Raw genomic sequence first — 20,207 nt, 5'->3', positions numbered from 1 at the left:
CTGGAAGGGATGACAACCAACATCATGAAGGGGTAGCCATCATCCTTAAAAAACGAATGGAGAAATGTCTGATGGAATGGAAACCTGTAAACAGCAGACTCATGAAAGTTAGATTGTGGGGGAAACATATTAACATCACAATCATCCAATGTTATGCACCAACAAATGACAGTGATGAAATAACCAAGGACATATTCTATGAACAGCTCCAAGCAGAATTAGAAGAAACTCCACAACATGATATGAAGATAATAATGGGCGATTTAAATGCAAAAGTAGGCAGCAATAACAAAAACTATGACAGGGCCATGGGGAGGGAGGGCTGTGGCATCATGAATGAAAATGGAGAGAGGCTGTTAGAGTTATGTACCACTTACAACCTTGTCATCGGAGGTACCCTATTCCCACATCCCTCATACACAAACTCACCTTATGTTCCCTCTGTAGGTCAATCAATTGACCCACAGGGGGCGCTATAATTAACAAAGACGTGTTTTAACTCTTCTCTCCTCACTTGAGTATATTTCGAACAAATTGGCCGCCATGATGAAAGTTGTCAAAATCAACATTTCATGTCCACAGGCCACAGATTACGTCCAATCATCATAAAACTTGCCCTATATGATCTTCAGACCAAGCCAAACAAACCTGCCAAACAGCTTTTTCTAAATCGATCGGCCGTGACAGCCAATCAAACTTGTCTGCAAAGCCTGGCTGCCATGTTGAAAGTTGTCAATATCAACATTACATATCCACAGGCCACAAATGATGTCCAATCATCATGAAACTTGCCCTATATGATCTTCAAACTAAGTTGAACAAATGTGCCAAACAGCATTTCCTAATTCAAAACCGTTTGGCCGTGACTGCGAATCAAACTTGACGGCAAAGCTGCCTAACAGGAAGTAAGTCTGTTCTCAGCAACACTTTAACATATCATAACCAAACCTGCTAGATTATGTCCAATCATCATGTAACTTGCCCTATATGATCTTCAGAACAAGCCGAACAATCGTGCAAAACAGCTTTTTCTACTTCCAAACCGTTTGGCCGTGACAGCCAATCAAACCTGACAGCAAAGCCGCCTAACAGGAAGTAAGCCTGTTCTCAGCAACTCTTTAACATATCATAGCCAAACTTGCTACATAGACTCATGACATCATTCTGGGAACAGCCAAACAATTTGGTGACCTTTGACCTCAGGGGGACGTCAAACAACAATGACTTAATTTACCATTCCGCCCATTTACAATATAAACTGTAATTCTTACTGCATCAGATGCTTCATGAACCACCTCAAGAACGGATGCTTGTTAACATTGTGTCTATGTTAGGGATATTGTTCCGAATACCCCTATGTATTTGTATCATTTGTTCTGACGTGCAGGCGATAATGCACCCTTACCTCTAGGTAGGGTCATTTCTCCATTTGGTAAACATTGACGCGTACTCGCATAATGCTGGATTTCATTCCACAAGCTGTCGACATTACCGATTACCAAGACGGTCGTCATGTAGCCACCTAGCCGATTACATCCGACCGATTACGATAAGGTCGTCATGTAGCCACCTAGTCAATTACGTCCGCCCGGCAGAATTAGTTTATCGAGTCCCATTATGCTTGACACCCACATTGCTGCATGCAGCTATATTTCTTATTCTTTTCGTTTACTTGATGCTTTGTCTTACATCAATCTCAGTCATCATTGTGTGGTTAATTGAAGACGCACACAGGATACATGAGCGTACTGGTGGCGAGTGCTAAGCAAGAGCTAAAGTGTGCACAAACAACTTCATTGTGTTCAAAGAATAAAAATGGAAGGGGAAGTAAATTAAATGGAATGAGTCTTTTCATAGTCGCCCCGGAATTCCTCCTGAGAAAAAGGCTCACTCTTCTGTCAGCTCAGGAAGCACCATCAGACGTGACACTGGTCTCGTATAAATCCGACTGCCAACTTGGACATCAACGGACCGGACACTGCCCATCTCTACCGGCCATGACAGCTGTGACACGACCCGTTGGCAAAGAGGCCAGACGCAGTTGTGGATCAAAGATCAGAACAATCTTCCCTTCTTCCAGATTCTGGACTTCTCTCCGCCCTTTTCCTCTGGATTATAGGTTAGGCAAATAGTCCCGAATGAACCGCGTCCAGAAGAGGTCAGCAAACATCTGGCTGTGATGCCACTTTCGTCGCCCAAGGAGCTTACTGTTTGCAAACATGGATTGTGGCGGAGAGGCGTCCCGTAGCCCCATCAGGAGCAAATTGGGTGTGACTGGATCAGGATTAGCGGCGTTTGAGGAAAGATAGCTTAGAGGCTTTGAATTCATGATGCCTTCTACCTCGATCAAGACAGCTTGAAGAACAGCTTCGGAGGTGGTCTGCTTTCCAAGAATCACTCGCAGGGCCGTCTTGGCTGATCTGATTTCACGTTCCCAGACTCCACCAAAGTGTGGAGCCCCTGGTGGATTGAAGTTGCAATCTGCTGATTTGCCAGGTGTTCCTGGAGTTTGGGTTCCATCGCCTGGAAGCATTGCTTCAGTTCTCAGTCCCAGAACGGAAGTTGGATCCTCTGCCTGCCCAGATCTCGAAGGGCTTGCCCCGAAGTGATATAAAACGACAAGATGTAAGCAACAAGCACTTAAAGATGATTCCCCATCTAGGGATGTAACGATATGACATTTTTAGCACGATACGATATCAAAATTAATATCACAATATCACGATATGATATTAACTTTTTTTGAGATGGCTAAATTTAGATTGTGCCCAAAATACCCTAACCACACCCAAGGATGTTGGTCTTCAAATGCCTTCCTCATGTTGGAGGCATTATCTGTTTGGAAACAGAAAATCTTCTCTTTTGGTATTTTCCAAGGCTGGCGAATACTGTCGATCATTTCTAAAATGTGGGCGTGGGTGTGGTCTTCCGGGAAATACATTGTTTCCAAGCAGTGGGACATCAGCTTCCAATCCGGGGAGATGTAGTGGATGGTTAAACTGATGTAGGGTTCTGCTCGTCCACAGGTCTGTGGTTGCTGAAAACCACTCTCCCTCAGACACCTTTTTCTGAACAGTCGCACGCACCTTTTCAAACATCTGGGAATCTCTGAATCCGAAAAGTAAACCCGAGATGGCAGCTTGTAGCGTGGGGCCAGTCTTCTGCATCAAATGCTTGAATCCGCTTTTCAACCACTTGGAAAGGCATCATGTCCTTTGCAATAAAAAATGCCACTGCTTGATCTAATTCCTTTGCCTCTTTTGATTTGGGAGCAAATTTTGCTCCCTTGGCAAAGGATTATTTTATAGGCTGGCTGCTTGGTGGCGCACTTGAAGGACAATCAAATACATTTTTATTGAACACAGTTTTTATCTTAATACATTCTGACTTAATGAAATAAAAAAAGGATTACGATATTTTTATCTGTTAATTATTATTTGAAAAATCGGTCTCAAAATGTATGTTTTTACAGTGCACTCTTCTCACCCCTCCCTCCCTCTCACTATCGGAGGTGGGCAACGTCACCTAAGTCTGACCTAGTATTGATTCCATACTTGTGCGCAACATGCCGTTAGTACACAAGCTAACGTAAAGTTATGGTGAACATATTAAGGATCATTGGACACATTTATATCATCTGTCACGGATGTTCGCCAACCTTACCGTGGATTTGACGATTTTGGCATGGTCTTGTGGATGTTTCTCACGGAGATGATGTGCCATGTTGGACGTGTTTGCCGTTTTGCAAGGCACTATTCTCTTGCAGCGTTTACAAGTCGGCATTCCGTCTTCAAGAACTTTGCAGTCTTCATCCTTTGGATAGCCGAAAAATTCCCACACTGCCGACCTGGTCCGTTTTGGTGGCTTAAATAGCGGAGATGCGTCCTCTCCTGCTATTTCTTGTTCGCCTGGATTCATAATTACTGACCCGTGATGAACCACTTTCTGCTCCAACAAGTAAGCTAGTTTCAATCGCTTTGTTTCACTTTTTCTCTCCTCCAACAGGTAAGCTAGTTTCAATCACTATTCTTTCTCTTTTTATCTCTGCTAGCGTTTTCTCTTCTTGGCTACTGTGTGCATAATGTTGTTGTAACGGACAGTGCAACACTGAGCTGGTTAGTGTTTACAAACAAAGGTCCACGTGAGAGGGGACCGTTGATTTCCAAGGTAGGAGTCATATTTCAGTGGTGTGTCAATGCTTTATTATTTTGTGTGGTGTGGGCTGACTGGGCATACCGTGTTAATTTGAGTGCAACGTTTTAATGACAATGTCGCTCACCAGAGTCGCTTACCATGCAATCTCGCAGCTATCCCACGACACGGTATTACATGAAAAAACGTACGGTTGACATTCGTGGCCTTTTCATATCGCAATATACCGTTTTACGGTATATCGTTACATCCCTATCCCCATCGCTCTTCTGTTCTACGGCCAAGGTGGATGACAAAGGGTCCAAAGCAGTCTATACCTGTGGACCAGAATGGGGGTTTGAACAGACGCAGCCTCACCAGGGGTAGATCAGCCATCTTCGGCACTTCAGGAGAGGATTTCCATCTCTGACACGCCCTGCAGTGGTGCTGATGTTTACGGATGGCTGGTCTTCCTCCTGCGATCCAATACTTGCAAAATTCTCCAAATAACCTCTCTTGGCCCGGGTGCAGCCGGGACTCATCGGTGTCCTTAATGATGAGCTGGGTAATAGGATGCTTTGGTTCCAGGATAACTGGGTGGATGATGTCGGGGTCCGGGTCCTGGTATCGTCGTAGCCTTCCTCCTACTCTCATCAGCCCAACATCTGGATCCAGTTCAGGAGAGAGTGAGAGGAGACGACTCTGCCTAGGGGGAGGCTTCCCTTTCTGGAGAGAGTCAAGTTCTTCAGGGAAACATGACGCCTGGGCTTGTTGCAAGATCATGGTTTTGGCTGCTGCACATGTGGAGACTTTGTCAAACTGGGTCAGTGCCTGCTAAGTGGCGGTGACGAGGTCACTCCAGTTTTGATGCTGGGAGGCGTCTGGCACTGTACTGGTAGCAGCAGAAACATTCAGGTACAGAGCAGCTTTCTTCAATTCAGCACTGTCTGTGAGTGGTGATGAGTGGGCAACATCAGGGGCAACAAGCCAGCAAGTCTCATGCTTCTGCAGGAAGAGCGGCCCGGTCGTCCAGCAGTTAGTTTGAGCCAAGTCACATAGTTTCTTGCCTCGGGTAAGGGCATCCGCTGGGTTGTTTGGACTCTCAACATTCTCCATCAACTCTGTGGTAGCTGGGCAGGATACACGATCACAGAGAGCGAACAAGGCTTGTGCATCCGAAGTGGGTAATCGAGGTAAGGTATGGGCTGGGCCCTGGACAGCCCATCCCAGTGCAGTATGCACAGCGATGGGTCCCCCATAAGGTCCAATGCGGACAGCCTCTTTGGGCACCAAAGTGGGCATGATCTGAGGGCATGATCTGAGCCTATAAGGACTAAGGGTCGAGCATGGACAAAGTCCGGTAAGGGTAAGTAGGAATACTCCCCCTGCAGGTCAGAGGCACAACAAGAATCCTAAGCCAAGTTGAGGACAGGGGCAGTAAATGCATTAGCTATAGGGAACCTAATCTTCTTCTTCCGGCTCGCAGAGGATATATGACAGGAGATGGTCTCACCACCCAGGGGAATTACCTCATGCCGCACGGTTTGAGGTTTATGATCTCTTCTGGTCCTTTTAGTTGAGGCTGAGATGCTGCCGAGGTCAGAATGATTGCTCTTTCTGAACCATCGTCCAGGATGGCGTACGTCTGCAGCCTCCGCCAGCCATTGATTAGGAAGACGGGAACTACCTTCAACATCACACGTGCAGATCGGTTTGGCTGATCGATGTGCAGAGTCTCTTCAGTGCAAGGTGCACGGATGAGCACATTGAGAATATCTGCCGTAGTCGAGTTCCCATGGCTTTGTGGGCGTGTGGACAGTCGATGCGCGATATCATGCAGGATGGTGAGATGCAGCTCTTTGCAGATGTTGCAAGGCTTTTTGAGGGTGCATTTATCCGGCTTATGGCAGCGGGCACATCAGTAGTAACGATCATTCTTCTCTATCCATGTTCTCAGTTCTGATTGGCTAAACGCCTTCGCTTTTGGGCAGGTTCCCAAGAAGTGGTCATGGTTGTTACAGTATGGACAGAAAGGTTGGAACTTGGGTTTATCAGGGAAGGACATCCTCTTTTCACGGCCCTGGTGGACACTAGGCTGGCTTTCCACAGTGGCTGTGTTGCTAAGGTACATAGTAGTAGGCATCCCCTTCCTCCCCTGTTCTTCTGGACAGGCTCTCATTGCTCCATTGAAGCAGGGACTGAGACTTGTTGGGCAATACTTTTGGCCCAGGCCTTCAACTGGAGCCAGAGAAGTCTTCTAAGGTGTATGTTCTGCACCATCTTTCAGGATGCCACGGTTCAAACAGTGCTCAATGAGACTGTCCCGGTATGGTAGGGGTAGCTTGGTGAGTAGCCTGTCGACATGAGAGCCACACTGCAACTCACTTCCGCCTGTACCTTCCACTGTTAGTAGCATGCCAATCAATGAATGTACAGAAAGAGAAAAGTCCTGGATGGCATTGCTATCTCCGAATCTGACGGTTTGTGAATGAAGGATACTAGCTATTTCACTTTGGATCAACTGCCGTGGCTGGCCACACTTTGCCTTAAGGGCACGAAGAGCAGATGTGTAGGGAGTTCAGGCATGCATGTAAAACGTTGCTAGCTTGTACACACTGGGCAGCCTCAGGTGGTCCATTAGAACCTGGTACTTGTATTGTTCAGAGAGGTGAGCGTGGATATCTAACAGGTTCTCCAATGCCATATTAAGCAGAACAATGTCACTTTCCTTTCCACGCTCGAAATAAGGCAGTCTTGGCTTTGGGATGCCAAAAGCCGTGGCCACTAATGCTGCGTTTCCACTGCAGGGTGCGGAACGGTTCGGTTCGCAAAGGTGCGGTACGGGTTGAAAATGAGACGAGACGCCTGAAAGGGTCCCGGGAAATTCTAGCTACACACCCCCTCCGTTGATTGGTCGACAGAATCGTCACTTCCGCGCGAAGTGGGGATAAAAACAAACAAACAGTAGCCTCGAGGTATTATTTTTTACAATGAACATGTCGCATAAAACGCTTGCTTGGGTGAACAAGGAGGTGGAGACGTTCCTCTGCATTCTTGGGGAGGAAGACGTGCAGAGGGAGCTTGATGGAGCAGTGAGGAACGAGAAGGTCTTCCAGCTGGTTTCTGGTCGAATGGCGATTGCGGGTTACGAGAAGAACACTGAGCAGTGTCGGCAGAAATGCAAAAAGCTCCGGGCCGAGTATCAGAAGGCCTTTGGTAAGTCCTAACAATCACGTTGCTACACATGTTTACACAATTACGTTGTTTTACGGCTTTATATGATGAAAGTTGAGCTACATCTAACCACACCTACATTGCCACATTTTAGTAATCGGAATTGGAGTGAAATTATGCATTGTGTCTTCCTGCATATCAGTACAATGAGAAGTTGATCAAACAATTTGTATGATGTCCACTATTCCTTTCTGTTACAGCCAAAAGAAGTAGGGCCGGTGATGTTGCAGCGAGCATCCGGGATATGCAGGCATCTGATGAGAGGCGGCAGGAGCGGGAAGAGGAGCGGCTGGACCATAGACACCGGGTCGCTCGAGAGGAGGCCCTACAGGATGCCATCGATGCTAGACTGCATGAGGATGAACGAGCAATGCAGCAGATGGCGCAAGTTGCAGCATTCAACACAGCCTTCCTCCAAACCTTCAGCCAGATGGTGCAGGCGTTTGGACACCGCAACCCTGTGCTGTGCCGTGATCCAGCCATTCAGGGCCTGACCCTTTGAACCTTTTTTTTGTGTGAAGACTTTTTTTTGATGTTTTAATATGTAAATAAATATTCCTGCATTTTTACTGTTGAATAAAAAAATATACTAAAGCAGGAGTTGGTTTCTACACATTTTCCATTTACACATTTGATGGTCACCTTGAAGTTGAGTTTACACACCCACAGTTTGGGATGGCTCACATTTCACACATGGGGAAAGTGGACAGCATTGCTTAACTTTAATTAAAATAGGGGAAACCAGTAAGATGCCTGGCGTATTATATAGGACAATTCTTGGTTCTACGCTGTAAAATCTATACTTAATTTGAAGTTAAGGTTCATATTTAGTTTGAACATCAAAACGCCATATTGCAGTGTTATTTTTAATGCAGTTGCACTTTTGATTTTAGTCAAGTCTCCAAACCAGTCGCCCTCAACTCACTTTAAATAGCATAAAATGTAATCTACATGGAAACACACAGCATCCTCATATTTTCACAAAATATGACGAGGCAGAGATTTAAGCAAAAGGTTTTTATTTGGAAAATATCTACATGTACAAAACTGCAAACTGGTCAAAACTTGAATCTGCATTTATATTTCAATGTTCCAGGAACTGTTGCTGGACAACTTCCATGGTAGCTCTTGGTTTAATCTGTCACGTTCAACTTTTCCATTGTTTTTATTGAGCAGGCTACACTGTGTCGCGCTGCAATGATGTCACGATGTTTACGTATCTGCCACGGCGATCGACATCCGGCCTACCATAAAGGGTACTGTCGGTGGTGGAAACGCGACCTCGGAACTGAGCTGGGCTATACCGCTCCCTCCCTGCCGCACCTTTGCGAACCGAACCGTTCCGCACCCTGCAGTGGAAACGCGGCATAACAGCTCCATGATACTAGCTTCCTCTGATGCCCGTTCAGTGGGCTTAAGCAAGGAAAGAGGTGTGGCTTTCTCAGGAACTGGAACTGAGGGTCTATGACTCTTGGCAGGACGAGGTGCGCACTAAATGGTGGAACGACGGAGGTGAGGGAGCTGCATGCTCTAGACTGGACGTCTGGACTACTGGGTGGCTCCCTTGAGCTGGAGCTCCCTGCTCGGAGAACAGGTCAACAGGTTCACCTGAATCGAATACCCTTGAGCTCATGGAAAACGGAGCCAACTCTTGAGATGGGTTATGAACCCTAGACAATGCTTGCGAAGCAGGTGGTTGCTCTGTGGTCACTTCTCTGTTGAATTATGTTATTAGCCGAGCATCTTCCAATTCTCGTTGAACTCTCCTTAGCCATCGCTGTAGAGTAAGAGATCGGGTCAACCTCGTGCTTGCCTGTCCAGTTCTTGAGCCCTGTCATCTAGGGCTTGTTCTTCCCGGATCTTATTTTGGATCTCTTGCAGTTCTCCAAGTTTTCTCCTCTCCTCAATCATGGCTGCCTGTAAAGAGGTGAGCTCCACCTGGTGACTCTTGCGTGAGCTTCGGGAACTTCCACTGGCATAAGTGTAAGTATAAGAGGAGGCCTTCTTTGACCTTGGTAATGGTAATCCCTTTTGCCTCTAGATCGGTCGGGTCTCAGCCCTTCCTCTGAGGGTGGAGCTGGTTGTTGAGCTGATTGCTCCTCGGCCGCCGATTCGGGCCGGGCATAATTGTGGGTGATTTTTTCTTCCTCTCCCTCTCCCTCCTTGGCTGCTGTAGCTTCCTCCTCTTCAGGCTGTGGATCCGGGTGTTCCAGGTTATATGCTGGTTAGGGGTGGGATTCGAGAACCGGTTCCTACTCAGAACCGGTACCAACTAACCAATTCCATCGGAATCATACGCCTCCAACGTTATCGATTCTTCTTAACGATTCCGCACCACGTTTTCCGGTTTACGCAAAGATTTTGCGACGACCCTGCGCGCGCCGACAACCTTCAAACAACAAGGCAGCATCGTGGAGAGTAGGAAGCAACCGCAAGTCTGGCTCCATTTCACCAAACGCAATGAAAATTCTGCCGTATGTAATCAGTGCAATGCTATCATTTCGTGTAAGGGTGCAAACACCAGCAACATGCTAAAGCATTTGTCTACCAAGCATGGAATTATGTCCCAAGAATGCCATGTGTTCAAAAGCCTGCACACGAGTCAAACAAGCTCCACTGTGTCCTCCATTGACAACAGTAACGTTCACATTACATATCGTGCATTAGCAGCCCACTGTCGCCTTGCAACTGCAGTTTTTATAGTAGTAGTGTCGTAGTTTTTATTAATAATGCCGACCTATACAAATTTCATGCATTTTAGATGATCGCTCTCAGGCAGCTGGCCCCTCGTCATCGGCTTAAGTTAACCCTTTTCACTCCCAGAAAAGGCAGATATGCTTAAATTCTTGCATAACAATTGTTGACGCTCAGTAAAAAAAATAAATCTAAAAGATGCCTATTTAATTAAAGGGGATGTACGTATGTTAACTATTTGTTTACTTTTTATAACCCTTCCTCGAAAAGTGTTAAACTTTAATTCAACGACGTTTGGTTTAAGCTTAGTTAAGCTTACAGTTATTACATCTAAAATATGTATATAAAAGTTTAGTGTTAAATCATAATTTAGCATGTCTTCCTATTTTCTTTTATTACTCATTTATTGTCAGTCTAACTTATTTAGACTATATTTTCTTGTTTCTTGTTCTTGTGTTAATATGTAGAAAATAAAATGGTTACTTTTGGTGCAGAAGACTGTAGAACTCTTTTTTTGCCACTCAATGAACTACTCAGTAATCAGCAAGAGAATTGATAAGGAATTGGATCTATAGGCAGAATCGACAATGCCATTGATATTGATAAAAACTTATCAATTCCCACCCCTAATGCTAGTGCAGCACCAGTCATAGTAGGAGATGGGTCAGCTGCTTGGCTATGATGAGGGAGGCTTTTGGGCTTACTGGAGATGCTCCCATCAGGAGCCGGGGAGCTATAGCGGTCAGGTTTGTGCCTCTCTCGGTGAGGCCTTGAAGAATTGTCACTAGGTTCGGCTGGGAGAGCCCTCTCATCCAACTCTTTTTCGTCTGGTGACTCCATACCAATGCCTGCCAGGGTGTCCCTCACTCAATCTCCAGCTCGAAGGACCATTGTAGGAACTGTAGGGAGGGTTGATGTAAATGGTGAAAATTATGATTCAGGTGGAGTGAGGACTGGCAAGCAGGCAGTGTCTCGGTCAGAAGACAGTGGTAGGGGTGATCAATAAGAGCAGGGAGGAGGCAGGGTTTGATGCAGCACAATTTGGTTCATGGTGGCGAGTGCTAAGCAAGCGCTAAAGTGTGAAGAAACAATTTATAGGCTCCACCCTGTTATGGTTAAACGATGCTGAACCCAAGAGGAGACGGAGACGAAGTTGAATTGAAGAAAAAGGGTTTATTGAACGAGGCGGGGAGGCAGGTATTGGATGAGGTTGCCGGGGAAGGAGCGAGGCAGGCGAACTGGAGCGAAGGATCCGGATAACTGCAGGCAGAGGAAAACAGAGTTGAGTTGTGGTCAAAAACTACAAGAGACGAGAGAGCGAGAGCGAGGTCACACGAATACTGGAGCCAGGCGTGTATCATTACCACAGTAGTGCGTAGTACGATCTGGCACCGACAGCAGGGAATCCAAGGGTTTATGAAGGGGAGTTGATTGGAGATGAAGACCAGGTGAGCATGATTGCAGAATAGGTCCAGGTGTGAAGTGAGACAGACAGGAGGAGTGGCAGACCCATGAGGTGGAAAAACACAGCAAACTGCTGTGACCACAACAGTACCCTCCCCTCAACGGACGCCTCTAGGCGGCCTAGGCCTCTCTGGGTGAGCCAGTTGGAAGTCACGGATGAGGGAGGGGTCGAGGATGAGACCCCGCGAAACCCAGCTCCTTTCCTCTGGCCCATAACCCTCCCAATCCATGAGGTACTGATGCCCCCTGCCCCGACGACGAATGTCCAGTAACCGCCGGACGGTGTAAGCAGGGTGGTCGTCAATCAAATGGGGAGGAGGGGGGGGAACGGCCGGGGGGGAGAGGGGGCAGACGGAGACTGGCTTAAGGCGAGAGACATGGAAGGTGGGGTGAACGCGCATGGCTGGAGGCAGCTTGAGAGTGACAGCTGAGGGGTTGATGACCGAAACAATAGGGAAAGGGCCAACAAAACGAGGGGTTAACTTCTTGGAGCCAGTCTGTAAGGGGAGATCCTTGGAGGACAACCACACCTGTTGACCCACCCGATAGGCAGGAGCAGGGGCCCGGTGGCGGTCGGCAATGCTCCGGTTCTGCTCAGCGGAGCGCAGCAGAGCGGAGCGAGCGTCCTTCCACATCTTGCGGCAACGGCGGAGATGGTGTTGAACCGAGGGGACGGAGATGTCATCCTCCTGGGCGGGAAACAAGGGTGGCTGGTACCCCAGGGAACATTCAAATGGGGACATGCCGGTGGACGCACAGGCCATGGAATTGTGGGCATACTCGATGCAGGAGAGATGGTCTCTCCACGCAGAGGGGTTGCGCGCAGCCACACAACGAAGTGCGGTTCCTAGGTCCTGGTTAGCTCTCTCAGCCTGCCCATTAGTCTGTGGTTGGTATCCTGAAGACAGGCTGACAGAGGCTCCAAGCGCTCGGCAGAAGGCCTTCCAAACCTGGGAGATGAATTGGGGACCACGGTCGGAGACGAGGTCAATGGAAATCCCGTGGAGGCGGACGACATGCTGCACAAGCAGCTGGGCAGTCTCGGTGGCAGTTGGGAGCTTGGGAAGGGCAATGAAGTGAACTGCCTTCAAAAATCTGTCAACAACAGTTAGTATAACAGTGTGGCCCTTAGAAGGAGGAAGCCCAGTCACAAAGTCAAGCCGATGTGAGACCAGGGCCGACCAGGAACAGGAAGGGGACGTAACAAACCAGCAGGAGCTTGATGGGAAGACTTGGCCCGAGCACAAACCGTGCAGGCAAGCACGAACGCCCGGGTGTCAGCGTCCATCGCTGGCCACCAAAAGTTCCTCTTCAGGAGGGACAGGGTGCGGACCACACCAGGATGACAGGCAAAGCGCGATGTGTGGCCCCACACCAGGACTTGGGAGCGAACCGCACTGGGGACGAAGAGACGGTTAGGAGGACCGTTACCCGGATCTGGTTCAGTGACTTGGGCCTCCCGGATGAGGGACTCGATCTCCCAGGTGACGGCAGCGATCTTGAAGCAGGAAGGAGAGAGGATAGTGTCAGGGAGGGCCGGTGCGTTCTCAGTGTTGAACTGACGTGAGAGGGTGTCAGGTTTGACGTTACGGGAACCGGGACGGTAGGTGAGGGTGAAATCAAAGCGCCCAAAAAACAGGGACCAACGGGCTTGGCGGGAATTAAGGCGCTTCGCTGTCTGGTTGTAGGACAAGTTCTTGTGGTCGGTCCAAACCACGAACGGTTGTTCTGCTCCCTCAAGCCAATGTCGCCATTCCTCCAACGCCAGTTTCACAGCCAGCAGCTCTCTGTTACCCACATCATAGTTGCGCTCTGCAGGTACAAGCCGGCGAGAGAAGAACGCGCAGGGGTGAATCTTCTCGTCAGAGGCAGAGCGCTGGGACAGGACCGCCCCCACCCCCATGTCAGACGCATCGACCTCCACGATGAATTGCCTGGAGGGGTCAGGTTGGATGAGAATGGGGGCCGACGAGAAAAGTCTTTTGAGGTCAGAGAAGGCAGTCTCCGCCCCAGGTTTCCAGGCAAAAAGGAGGGCAGGAGAGGTGAGACGAGTGAGAGGGGCTGCAACCCTGCTGTAATTACGGATTAATCTCCGGTAGAAATTTGCAAACCCAAGAAACTGCTGAAGTTTCTTGCGAGAATTGGGAATGGGCCAGTGTGTCACAGCACTGACCTTCTCAGGACAGGTCCTCACTTGTCCGCTCTCTATGATGAACCCAAGGAAGGATACAGAGGTGACACTGAACTCGCACTTCTCGGCCTTCACATATAGTTTGTTCTCCAACAGCCGCTGAAGAACTTGTCGGACATGCTGGCAGTGCTCCTCCTGGTTGCGAGAAAAAATATGTATGTCCTCTATATAGAAAAAAACTGAGCGGTTGAGAAAGTCCCGGAGGACGTCGTTTACAAGGTTCTGGAACACGGCAGGGGCATTAGTGAGACCGAAGGGCATGACAAGGTATTCAAAGTGGCCGAGGGGGGTGTTAAAAGCAGTCTTCCACTCATCCCCTTCACGGATACGCACCAGGTGGTAGGCATTGCGTAGGTCCAATTTCGAGAAGACTGTAGCTCCCTGCAGTGGCTCGAATGCGGAACTGATGAGGGGTAGGGCATACTTGTTCTTGATTGTGATGTTGTTGAGACCCCTGAAGTCGATGCATGGACGAAGAGACAAAAAAGAAACCTGCACCAACAGGAGAAGAGGAGGGTCTTATGATGCCGGCCGAAAGAGACTCCTTGATGTACTTCTCCATGGCCTCCCTCTCAGGACGGGACAAGTTACACAGGCGACTACTGGGCAAAGGGGCGCCGGGGAGGAGATCAATGGGGCAGTCATAGGGGGGATGAGGAGGCAGGGTGAGCGCACGACACTTGCTAAACACCTCTCCTAGGTCATGATAGGTTGGGGGAACCAAGGAGAGGTCGGGGGGTACATGGGGCGAGGAAACATCTCCCTCTGCTGGAGACAGGGCAGACTGAAGGCAGGTGGAATGACAGAAAGTGCTCCAATTCACCACCTTGCCCGAAGACCAGTCGAAATGGGGGTTGTGCCGCTTGAGCCAGGGGTGACCCAGGACCAGGGGAGTAAGGGGAGACCGGATGACATGAAACTGAAGTGTTTCATGGTGATTACCAGAAACAATTAATTCAAGGGGCTTAGAACGATGAGTAATAAGGGCCAGGTGGCGGCCATCTAAGGCGTTAGCTTTTAGAGGAGAGGGTAACTGATGCCAACCTGAGATGCGAAACCGACGTCGATGAAGTTCTCATCCGCTCCCGAATCCACAAAGACCGATACTGGAAGGGGACGCCCGAGGAACAGAAGAGTGGCATCCAGCAGCGAGCGTGAAGAGAGAGGAACGGGGACGGAGGGGGCGTGGCTCAGCAGGGCCCCGAGTCTCACTGCTGAGCCCGGTCTTTTGGCAGTGACGGACAGGTGGAGATGAGATGCCCGGGCAGGGCACAGTACAGACACACTCCGGTCCTAATCCGATGAGGCCGCTCCGCTTGGGTGAGACGAGTGCGCCCCAGCTGCATGGGCTCCTCTTCGGTGACAGCTCGTGTCACGGGGGCAGAGAGAGCAGCTCTCGGGAAGTGTGGAAAACGTGAAGCAGCGAGTGCCGGGGGCACAGAACTGCCTGTCCTCTCCCTACACCGCTCACGTAGGCAATTATCCAGCCGAATGGAAAGGGAGATCAATTCGTCGAGAGTGTCGGCCTCCTCCCTAGTAGCCAGCTCATCTTTAATTGACTCAAAGAGACCGGAAATAAAAAGCCAACGTAGAGACTTGTCGTTCCAGCCCGACCTGGCTGCATAGGTCCTGAACTCGACAGAGAACTCGGCTACGCTACGGGAGCCCTGACGCAAGGAAATAAGCCGCTTGGCAACGTCCCCTCCCTCCACTGGGTGATCAAAAACCTTCCTCATTTCAGCTACAAAAAGGTCAAAGTTTTCATTAACTGGGGAATCACTTTCCCATAAAGCTGAAGCCCATACTAAAGCATTGCCCTTAAGTGACCCAATAACAAAAGCGATCTTAGCTCTTTCAGTGGGGTAGCTGAGGGGCTGCTGACTGAAAACTAAGGAGCACTGGATCAGAAAAGCTCTGCACGTAACCATTTCCCCAGCGTAGCGCTCAGGGGCAGGAATGAGAGGCTCACGAGCAGGCAGTGGAGGCGAAGTGGCGAGGGGGACCAGCAAGTCCAATTGTGCGTCCATCTGTGTGACTCAGGTAGCGAGACTCTTAAAGGCTTCCATAGCGTCCCGGAGGGCGTTGCTGTGCTCAGCAACCAGAGCGCCTTGGGCGGCGAGAGCTCCGCGGATGCTGTCAATGTCCGCTGGGTCCATCTTGGCCAGATCGTTCTGTTATGGTTAAACGATGCTGAACCCAAGAGCAGACGGAGACGAAGTTGAATTGAAGAAAAAGGGTTTATTGAAAGAGGCGGGGAGGCAGGTATTTGATGAGGTTCTCGGGGAAGGAGCGAGGCAGGCGAACTGGAGCGAAGGATCCGGATAACTGCAGGCAGAGGAAAACAGAGTTGAGTTGTGGTCAAAAACTACAAGAGACGAGAGAGCGAGAGCGAAGTAACACGAATACTGGAGCCAGGCGTGTATCATTACCACAGTAGTGCGTAGTACGATCTGGCACCGACAGCAGGGAATCCAAGGGTTTATGAAGGGGAGTTGATTGGAGATGAAGACCAGGTGAGCATGATTGCAGAATAGGTCCAGGTGTGAAGTGAGACAGACAGGAGGAGTGGCAGACCCAGGAGGTGGAAAAACACAGCAAACTGCTGTGACCACAACACACCCCTCCCCCAACAGGTGAGCTGGGCGTGGCCAAGTGGCAGGTGGCAAAGGTATTTTTAGGACGGGCAGATTCAACACATTCATTGTGTTCAAAGAATAAAAATGGAAGGGGAAGGAAATTAAATAGAATGAGTCTTTTCAACAAGCAACCATGCAACGACATCAAAGGCCGACTCAACAAGGCAAGAAACACATTCAGAATGATGAACAATGTGTGAAAGTCCACGAAGTATAGCATCAACACCAAACTCAAGTTATACAAGAGCTGTGTTCTCTCCACCTTATTATACAGCTCTGTATGCTGGAGGATGACAGAGAAAGACCATTCCAAGATCTATGCATTCCACACAAGAAACCTCAGAATAATCGTACGTATCTTCTGGCTAAACACCATCTCCAACCAGCAATTACTTTCTCGGACAAACCAAGAAAGTATAGAGACCATCATTACAAGAAGGCGGTGGAGATGGATTGGACACATCATGTGAAAAGAACAGGATTACATTACAAGAACCGCCCTAAACTGGACACCTGAAGGCAAGCGAAAGAGAGGACGACCCAAAGAAACCTGGCGTCGAACAGTGGAGAAAGAACTGAAAGCCATGAAGCCGACCTGGAGTTCTATCCAAAAGCTCGACCAAAACAGACAGGAGTGGAGATCCTTTGTTGCTGCCCTACATGCCAGTAGGCATAAAGGGCAGTAAGATAAGATAAGATTGTAATGCACAACTTTGCCTCTCCTTGTTATTAATCAACTTGCATCCAAACATCATCAGCCAATGCAGCCTCCTATGTCAGTGTTGCTTTAAAATATATAGCATATCGGACTATCAAAAAATGTTAAGTGTGTGCTTGTGTGTGTTGGCATGTAGACTAAATACTGATTGTCTTGCATCCAGGGAATATTGTAATGTTATAGGCCAACTGCAAAATGTATATCGTATTGTGCAACACTCGGGAGATGGAGACCCCCGAATATTGACGGGTATTTCGCACACTGGGTAAAATAAAGCTTAGAAATAAACACTAGGCAAAGATGTTGTTACTGGAGCTAGTAGGCTACCATCAAAACGTGGGATAACTAATCTGAAATTTGATTACAACGTCGGGGGTAAGATTTAATTTGGGATTATCTAGGGGGGATTTCAAAGGTGGGACTGGCAAGTTAGCCCATAGCTAGCATTATGCCATCTATTTCTAGATCTTCTGACTGAAGTTTACCGGTACTTATCTGAACGACATAATCGCTAGCATAAGTCACTAGATATAAAGAAAACGTTGACTTTCACTCGGTGCTATTCACTGACAGTAAAAATAAATAAAAGTATTGTTATTGCATTCACTGCTGTACATTGAATAGCTCCAGCGCTCGTTGCTGCGTTGCTAAGTGATAGCAACTCTCCACTCATTCACCTCTGACCATGCATTTAATTGGCTTTGACCGCCATCAGTGCTCGGCAATTCCTCATTCGCCCTCTCACATCTGACAGGTTCGAAATTATACAGCTGTGGGCCATCATACATGTTATTTGTGGTTCTTGCCATTTCTTCGAAGCCATAGTTCTAGTACTAGGCTGAGACTACCTTCCACCACGTCTCCCCAACGTGACGTCATCGCCGAATAGCTTAGAAAACACCTGTTACTTACTGCCAAAAACGCCATAAACTGGACTTGAAAACAATTTGAGACATTTTATAAAAGATACACATATTTTGAGTGCTTTATGCACCAATTAATCAAAACTTCTGGTTAACCTGCACGTAGGCCTTTAATAAGCATATTTCCCACTTTAGATCCCTCACCTGTCAAATGCTTAATTAACTGTTTAATAAAGGACTTATTGACCTTAATAAGGCTTGTTCCCGCTTTAGATCCCGTACCTGCAAAATGCATAATTAGCAGTTTAATAAGGATTTATTAACCTTAATAAGCATTGTTCCATAGAGATATTTTACTCTTAATAAATTAATTATGAAGCAGTTTTTACCTACAACAAAATATGCTTACTAAAGGTTTAACAATTACATAATACATAATACAGAATAGGTACGTTTTTAAGACTCAATTAATGGCTTTGTAATGCGTTTATTAACCACTATAATAAGGCTATTATTGATGTTTTAAGCAATAAATAAATAGTTAACAAGTTTCTTATAAGTGCTTATAAATATCTTATAATCTCACAATAAACATGTTTAATATGTTATTATTAACACTTATAAATAGTCCTATCAACAATAATTAATGTTAATAAGCATATAACTAACTGTAACTAATGCTTATTAGAAGGACCTTAATATAAAGCGTTACCCCTTTCTGACACCTTTCCTTAACCTTTGTGGAAAACGTCATCGGGTCAGGGCAAGATGAAAAGATGCTTCCTTGCGACAGTTAATAATTAGACTCCACTATTCCCAACCAACGTCATTGCGAGTATTGCTGACGTAAGTCTCTAGCGTGAAAATACAATTTTCAGAAGATGGACTACAAAAAGTGCGCTTTCGATCCTTGCGTTCTTTTTGTATTGATTATTCTATCAGGTTATCTCCTTTCCTTTCATAGGTTAGGCAGGTGTAACCTTTGCAAAAGGAGGTTTAAAGGTTGCATCGAGGCAACTTTCCTTACCATTTTTAGAATTCAAACAACCTTTCCTCAAAGTATTTCCGGGTCATCTCGTTAAGAAAGGAAATTTCGTTAGCAGAGAGCTGAATCCGTAGAGGCCCTAGGTCCAAGGATGAAAAAGAGAAAAACTCCCCCACCTGCGTTTTAAGGATTCATGAGAACCCTTGATACGCAAAAGATGACGTCATCGGGATAAATGATAACATTTGCAAATATGTGTGTTGAATGTACAAAGTTATCAACAATCTGACATCCCCTTCACTCAAAGAATTTGTACAAGTTTGAACATCCACATCCTCACACAAAGCAGCACAAGAATGGAAAACCATTCCAGCTCACATTAGGGCGCTGGACTAACATCAGTATTTTAAATTGTATCTGAAAAAGTGGTACATACACAATCAGATGTGTGACCATTAAAACATTTAGGCTCAGTAATTATTTCACAATTAGTGCGTGACTTCCCTTGCTGCCACCTGCTACCTTTTTCCACCTTGCTGTGTGTGTGTGTGTGTGTGTGTGTGTGTGTGTGTGTGTGTGTGTGTGTGTGTGTGTGTGTGTGTGTGTGTGTGTGTGTGTGTGTGTGTGTGAGAGAGAGAGAGAGTGTGTGTGTGTGTGTTTTAAGTCTTTGTCTAAGCTAATCACTTGTGTAACGTATAACTATTTTATATCAATCCTTTGTCTTCATTGTGATAATGGAATAATGGAAAACAGGAATGTTTAATTAATGTACCCTGTCCCTAAATAAATAAATAATCGCCCCAACCACTAGGTTTGCCATGTTAGATTTCCGTTTTTGTTTGAGTTAATTTGATTTGTATTATTTTTGTAGCATCCTCCGAGGTAAAAAGTCATTAACCTGTCGGTAAATATAATTACTAACTGTACATTAAAAAGTGTTATTGTTAACACTTTATGTGAAGGTGTATACATAAGACTGTCATAAGACTGTCTTCACACTGTCATAACCATGACATGACACCTGTCATGAACATCATGAATAGTTATGACTGTCATAAAGTGTCATTCGGTCAATTATGTCACGTTTAATGCAACATTGACATTGTATGAGATGTCTTTGTTATGACAACCTGACATAAGCTGAGACAAAATAACTTGTCGATGTCTTTGTTATGACAACGTGACATAAACTGAGACAAAATAACTTGTAGATGTCTTTGTTATGACAACCTGACATAAGCTGAGACAAAATAACTTGTCGATGTCTTTGTTATGACAACCTGAAATTAAC

The sequence above is a fragment of the Gadus morhua genome, chromosome 8 (assembly GCF_902167405.1).
Source record: "Gadus morhua chromosome 8, gadMor3.0, whole genome shotgun sequence".
Taxonomy (NCBI): domain Eukaryota; kingdom Metazoa; phylum Chordata; class Actinopteri; order Gadiformes; family Gadidae; genus Gadus; species Gadus morhua.
The sequence above is the reverse complement of the archived record's forward strand: the minus strand, read 5'-3'. Positions refer to the sequence as shown.